At 42.1% G+C, this 7779-nt stretch overlaps 1 long non-coding RNA gene across 1 annotated transcript in view; it reads left to right on the top strand.

Annotated features, from left to right (window-relative positions):
- Positions 1-7779, top strand: part of LOC141993922 (uncharacterized) — a 63790-nt gene that overhangs the window by 42608 nt on the left and 13403 nt on the right. The gene's annotated exons all lie outside the window — the stretch shown is intronic.

The following is a 7779-nucleotide window of genomic DNA, read 5'->3' as shown; positions in this document are numbered from 1 at the left end:
AAATTGCTTAATACACAGTTTACTTGTCTGTCTGACTCACCTTTTATTTTTTTTATCAATGGTTGCCAATAACTTCAGCACATTCTAATGACTACAGTACAAAAATATATAATCTATGAATAAACTTTGACATCTTTCAATTTAAGGTTTGGGGCAATACATACATTTTGTATTTCTGAACACTGTGTCTTCTTTCCTTTGTTTTAAAATTGACCAAGAAACTCTTGACTTTTAGACAAAAAAGTTCATTATCCTAGATTCTTCTGTTACTTTGAACCTGATTATGAAAATTTCTCTTCCAAATATATGAAGGCTTGCTTCTCAAAGGAAAAATGTATAAGCAGAAATTGCTAAAACAGGCTTTTTTACAGTTTGATTATTATTTTCTTAAGAGAATACGAGCATCTAATGTGTTACATGAGTAATCTCTTAAATGCGATTGCCTACTGAAGCAATCACAAAAAAGGGCAGACAAATACAAAAATGTTACCTTTGAGAAAAACAGTTACCTGGTGAATTGTATTATTGATTTCCAACCTGCAAGTGAAAATAAAACTCAGCTGAAAAAAATAAATGCAGTATTAACCTAGTACGGTTTTCTTTGACCAGTGGGGAAGAAAAGCTTAAAACCAAGGAATTAACTTGCATTTTGAAAATACATTTGAGAATGCAGACATAGAAATAAAACATTTAAATTTGTAAAACCCCTAACAAAAGACTATCTGGTTGTAAGAATATGTGAGAACAAAGCAGAATAAAAATCTTACCCATGGCAACTAAAAATTTCTCTCCATTTATCTCGATTTGAAATTTTGCTGGATATCTCAGCTAGTTCCATTTGTTGTAAGCTGTGTTCACCATTGGATGCCTCCTTGTCCATCTGTACTCTGCACAAAAGTAAGAGATGTAAACATTAAAAATCAGGATATAAACTCCCTTGTATCTAAAAGAGAACTGACCCTCTTGGCACATATGCCTATATGAAGTGTCCTAGCTCATACCATCAGATCCTGATTAAACTTTTATTAGAGTTGGACACAGTTTGTTTTTTTTTGCTCACTGTATATACAGCATGAATGTTTAATCCAAGACACAGATTTATACAAAAACAAACTGCAATTACATATCTGTTTCAGAGAAATCTGAATAATTAACTTGATGGCACTAGGCTTGGGAGAGTGTAATCATTTTCATATAGCACTCCAGGGAAGCCTACCTAAGGACCAAATCTTGATTCTATTCAAGTTGATGGCTAAATGCCCATTGACTACAAAGGGACCATGATTTGGACCTTAATGAATGCTTGGTGCTGAAATAAGTTTCCTGAGGAACACATTTACTAAACAGATATCTATGAACTCCGACACATTCAACACAGTGATGTTACTGCGGGAGACAAGCTAGTAAAAAAGATGAAATTTAAGATGAAGACTGACAGCCTGTCTTTGACTGCCCCCCACTTGTCAGTGTTTAGAGTTGACTGTTAGACTTATAGACTGATAGACTTTAAGGTCAGAAGGGACCATTATGATCGTCTAGTCTGACCTCCTGCACAATGCAGGCCATAGAATCTCACCTACCCACTCCTGTAACAAACCCCTGACCTATGTCTGAGCTACTGAAATCCTCAACTCATGGTTTAAAGTCTTCAAGGTGCAGAGAATCCTCCAGCAAGTGATCTCTGCCCCACGCTGCAGAGGAAGGTGAAAAACCCCCAGGGCCTCTGCCAATCTGCCCTGGAGGAAAATTCCTTCCCGTCCCCAAATATGGCGATCACCTAAACCCTGAGCATGTGGGCAAAACTCACCAGCCAGACACCCAGGAAAGAATTCTTTGTAGTAACTCAGAGTAACCCACCCTATCCAGTGTCCCATCACAGGCCATTGGGCATATTTACCGCTAATTGTCAAAGATCAATTGTCAAAATTAGGCTATCCCATCATACCATCCCCTCCATAAACTTACCAAGTTTAGTCTTGAAGCCAGATGTGTCTTTTGCCCCCACTGCTCCCCTTGGAAAGCTGTTCCAGAACTTCACTCCTCTGATGGTTAGAAACCTTCATCTAATTTCAAGTCTAAACTTCCCGATGGCCGGTTTATATCCATTTGTTCTTGTGTCCACATTGGTACTGAGCGTAAATAATTCCTCTCCCTCCCTGGTATTTATCGCTCTGATATATTTATAGAGAGCAATCATATCTCCCCTCAGCCTTCTTTTGGTTAGGCTAAACAAGCCAGGCTCTTTGAGTCTCCTTTAATAAGACAGGTTTTCCATTCCTCGGATCATCCTAGTAGCCCTCCTCTGTACCTGTTCCAGTTTGAATTCATCCTTCTTAAACATGGGAGACCAGAACTGCACACAATATTCCAGATGAGGTCTCACCAGTGCCTTGTATAATGGAACTAACACCTCCTTATCTCTACTGGAAATACCGCGTCTGATGCATCCCAAGACCGCCTTAGCTTTTTTCACAGCCATATCACATTGGCAGCTCATAGTCATCTTGTGATCAACCAATACTCCGAGGTCCTTCTCCTCCTCTGTTACTTCCAAGTGATGTATCCCCAGTTTATAACAAAAATTCTTTATTAATCCCTAAATGTATGACCTTGCACTTTTCACTATTAAATTTCAGCCTATTACTATTACTCCAGTTTACAAGGTTATCCAGACCTTCCTGTATGATATCCCGGTCCCTCTCTGTATTGGCAATACCTCCCAGCTTCGTGTCATCCGCAAACTTTATTAGAACATTCTCACTTTTTGTGCCAAGGTCAGTAATAAAAAGATTAAATAAGATTGGTCCCAAAACCGATCCCTGAGGAACTCCACTAGTAAACTCCTTCCAGCCTGACAATTCACCTTTCAGTATGACCCGTTGTAGTTGACTGCCAACTGCCCTTTAACCAGTTCCTTATCCACCTTTCAATTTTCATATTGATCCCCATCTTTTCCAATTTAGCTAATAATTTCCCATGTGGAACCGTATCAAATGCCTTACTGAAATCGAGGTAAATTAGATCCACTGCGTTTCCTTTGTCTAAAAAATCTGTTACCTTCTCAAAGAAGGAGATCAGGTTGGTTTGGCACGATCTACCTTTTGTAAAACCATGTTGTATTTTGTCCCAGTTACCATTGACCTCAATGTCCTTGACTACTTTCTCCTTCAAAATTTTTTCCAAGACCTTGCATACTACAGATGTCAAACTAACAGGCCTGTAGTTACCCGGATCACTTTTTTTTCCTTTCTTAAAAATAAGAACTGTGTTAGCAATTCTCCTGTCATATGGTACAACCCCTGAGTTTACAGATTCATTAAAAATTCTTGCTATTGGGAAATTATAATCTTCCCCTCAGTCCTGAGAAGGGGTCCTGCTTATGGGCCATGTTCTGGCCTCTTTGTACTATTCCGAGGGCAGGAAGAGACCAAACCCCAGCCACAGCTCCCCACTGTGAAGTACTTCTAATGCAGAACAGTCTCTAGCATAGGCGTGTGTCTGGGGGATCAAGAAGGCATGTGGACAGAGTGCAACTCCTTGAGGCTGCTCTACGTTTTACTGGGGGCTACTCTCAGATAGTAGAAGGAGCAAAGGTAGCTTAAAGTATCTATGTGCCCTCCACCACAACTTGCCCTTGTCTACACCAACTGCAAAGTTGTGTCAGCATTGCATGTATTAGCTTGACCCTTCAAGGTCTTGTTCCATCATGACTAGATTTTGTGGTGAAGACAAGCCCTAATTAGACTCTGTCTGGGAGAGTAACTCTAAAACTGACCCAGGGATCAGGAGAGTTTTTCTATCAGATCTACTGCTCCTGTCTCTGCCTCAGGTTTCCCTCCATTTCTCCCCTACAGAGATCCCCCACAATTTGATGCTACAAAGTAGGCCTCACATTCCCTATCTGTTCCTGGTGCAGTGGATGTGGGGTGATTCTGCTGTGTTTTGGGCACTCTGTGGTAGGCAGAGGGCCACGCGATTTAGCTTTGTGAAAGCCAGGCAGCAGCATCTAGAGCCAAAGCCCTGACACTGACTAGCATACACCCTTTCTCCTTAACCTTCCAAGTCTGCTATGCATAATAAAAAATGAATAATTAATCAGAGAAGGAGAATAAATTACTTTAGCTTAAGGCATCAGTAATAAGATCTGTGTAAATCTCAGCTGTTGACAGCATAAATCCTTCTAGGTGATAGTTTGGCATTTCCTGTGCCCATAGCTGATTTTTCTCATACAAATTAATAGTGACTCTCCTGTTTTTCAGTTTTGATATATCCAATGGGCCCAGCCCCATGAGGTGTATGTATTTGCACAACTCCAGTTGGACTCAGTGGGAGCCCCAACCACAATGGGCTTGTAAGACTGGGTCCAATATGAGCAATTACCTAACAAGCCAGTAACAATGGGTCAATAATCACAGGGAGGTTTAAATGTAGAGAGAGGCCACTGAAAGGGTGGGAATGCCCAGCCCTTAGAGCCAGTGAAAGGCACAAGAGCCATACATGGATAGCTTTCATTTGCTGTTGATTCCAAGGGGTCTGTGAAGCAGACCCATGGCCATTCAGCAAAGGGAAGAGGATTTCCCTGCTTTGTATCTGTCTTTGTACAGTGCCTAACACAAGTAGGTCCTGATTCTGACTGGCACTTCTAATTGCTACTGCAGTACAAATAATAATTTATAATAATCCCTGCCAGCCCCCACAGAATGATCTGGGAGCAACATTGTGAGGAGATCCTTGCAAAGTTCTTCTCACCCTTAACCCTTTCCTGTGGGGTTTGGTCAAGAAGGGACAAGCTAAGCTCATATTAGGTAAAGGAACAGAACCATCTTTTATCCTAACACCTCCCTCCTAAAGGTTGTGAACATTTTAATATTTGTCCTCTCTATAATCTGCACTATTGACCCTGATCTTAATAAATAAATAAAAAGTGGATCTGCCCTAGAGACTGACTTTACCACTTCTAGGATGTGTTATAGGTCAGTTTATTTGTGTTACTGTTTTATTAAGTGTTTAAATGACCAATGCAATGTATCAAAATTATGTAAAGGAGATGTTGGTATGAAGAGGTTGACACTTAATCAACAGTTTCTACAACAAAAAAATTTTATTTTCTTTCTATATACACCCCCTCTTACAGTTGCTCTTGGTTTGAAAGATAGCCTTCATCAAGGAACCATAACAGTCAAGTGTAATGGCTTCTTACGTGCACTATAATGACTATTGTACTTTGATGCCGTACTACATTCCACCATATTGTATACACCCCTCTTTGTGACACATCAAAACTTGTCTGAGAAGATGTGCTCAGTGGATGCAGGCATTTTTTTAGACATCATAATGCACACAATGTCCATCATGAGACATTGTAGAAGACTATTTTTAACAAAAGTTTAAGTAGAGACATGTAGGAAGAAGCTTTACCAGCCCCTGAAAACTGATTCCTTTTGAAAAAGGTTGGGTTCTGAGGAATTAGCAGTTGTTACAGAACTCTCTCCCTTACACCATTCAAAGTGGTGTTGAGTACATCATACCCGCTTAGAAACATTAGGTGAAACTGATATAGTCAGACACATGGAAAGGAATGGGAGAGCTCACCTATTGTAGTATCACCACCTTTTAGGCCAGATTCTGATCCTCTGGGCAAAGCCCAAGAATGGAAAAACCTATGGAGAGACATGGACTCCTTTACCTCAACCCAGTATCCAGCCACTCCTTGCTCACTACCAGAGACATTGTGCACCTCCACTCAAGGATTTTAGGCTAGTGGATCCATGTAGTTTGTGGGCTTGACACCCATACCCTAGAGCAAGTTTAGGTTTGAAGTAGTGCTCTGTGACACACGGGGCTCATGAAATGTCCCTGCTCTGCTTATCCAGGGCTCCCTCCTCACCCCCGCTGTTAGAGGACCCTGGAGGCTGGGCTTGGCAGGAAGTACTGCCCAGCAGGACTTGAGTGGCAGCCCCCAGCAGCTTCCTTTTTGGCTGATACCAGTACTTAAACCAGGAAGCCATAGAGGGGAGGTGTCTGAGCAACCACGCAGACTGTCTGCCTGTCTCTGCTCCAGACCGTGCTTGTGAAAGACTCTGGCTTCTGCCCCTGGTTTGTCCTCAACTTTGTTATTCGATTGCTGTCTGTAACTGGGTGCCCAACCCCGATTTCCTGGTAACCTGATCCTACCTGCCTCCTGTTACTGGACTCTCACTTCACTTTCTAGCCTGTCTTGGGAGTATGTCTATGCAGCAGAGAAAAACCTGTGGCTGCCCCGTGCCAGCTGACTCAGGTTCATGGGGCTAAGGCTGCAGGGCTGTTTCATTCTGTGCAGACTTCTGGGGTCAGGCTGGAACCCAAGCTCTGGGACTTTCCACCTCGCAGGGTCCAAGAGCCCGGGCTCCAGCCTGACCCCAGACATCTACACACCAATGAAACAGGCCCGCAGCCTGAGCCCCATGAGCCTCAGTTGGCTGGCACGGGCCAGGCATGGGTGTCTAGCTGCTGTGTAAATGGACTCTTGCACTCTCACCCATGGGTAACCTGACTGTGCCTGCCTCCTGATGTCTGACTCTCAGCTTGCCCTCTGGCTTGTCTCGGACTCTGACCTCCCAGTACCCAAGTGCTGCTCTGACCACTAGGTAACACTGCCCTCATCCAAGTTGTGACACCAACCCACCCTCGTGTTCAGTGGAACTGTATTAGTTCTACATTTCAAACTTTAGTTTCCAAATGGTTAAGTGGGTTCTGCTGATTCACTGAAGGAGGTGTCTCATCACTCACCTAGATATAGAGGATGGGGTTGTTAAGAAAGGAAGAATCTAGGGTGTGGGCTGAGCAATCCTGAGGTAGGAGCCCTCCTGGGCGATGGCATGAGCTGAACTTTCTGATGTTAGTCAGGCAACAGTGTTTGGGCTTTGTTTTGAACAAGTTGTGAAAGGCACCTGCTCACACAGCTCTATGTGTCAACTGAGAACTGCACATGTTCTTCTTCAAGCAGGACGTGCAAACTCTAGGAGTCAAAAGAGTCTGAAAAAATCATTTACCTAAACATAAATATAAACAGGAATTATATTTCAGAAGAGGTGTGTGCGTGTCTGGGTGGGTGTGAGAAAGAGTATATTTAAAGCGTTTTTACACGTTGGGCCAGATTTCGTCCTCATTTACACTGGTGTAAATCCAGAGTAATTCCATTGAAGTCAATGGAGTTATCCTAGATATATATGAGTGTAGTTGAGCAAGATTTAGCCCAGTATTTGTATAATATTTTTAAAATGTTGTCACATTAAAAGAAAATGTACCAAAAACATTTTATAGAAGCAATGCTATATATCGTACATCACCACACAGCTGAGATATGTGGGGATTTTGTATAATTGCTGCCCCTGCCTCCCCCAGGATATGTTGTTTAGAGAATTTCAGGCGCAACATGTTTCTTTGTTCCAAAAAAATCCCCATCCTGCTGTATATTTTTCAATTTGCCTGCCTTGAATTGTTTGAATCCTAATATTAGCACAAAAATAATACGTTCCATCTGTAGATAGATCTTAAAGTGCTTTACAAAGAAGGTTGTGTCAGTGTCCCCATCTTCAAGACTGAGAGGTTATATGACCTATCCAGAATCACTTATTGAGCCAATGGCAGGTCTTCTGACTCCAGGTCTAGTGTTCTAAAGGCAGCCTTGTCCAATGGGTAGAAGGGAAAAATTATTTAGCTGTAGACGGCTAATGAAAGTCATTGCATTTTTGTGTGCCAGTCACATCCTTAAATTGGGTGCCTAAAAACAGTTCAGCT

This window comes from Natator depressus, chromosome 9 (genome assembly GCF_965152275.1).
Source record: "Natator depressus isolate rNatDep1 chromosome 9, rNatDep2.hap1, whole genome shotgun sequence".
Taxonomy (NCBI): Eukaryota; Metazoa; Chordata; order Testudines; family Cheloniidae; genus Natator; species Natator depressus.
Note: the sequence above shows the minus strand (reverse complement) of the source record. Positions and strands in the feature narration are given on the sequence as shown.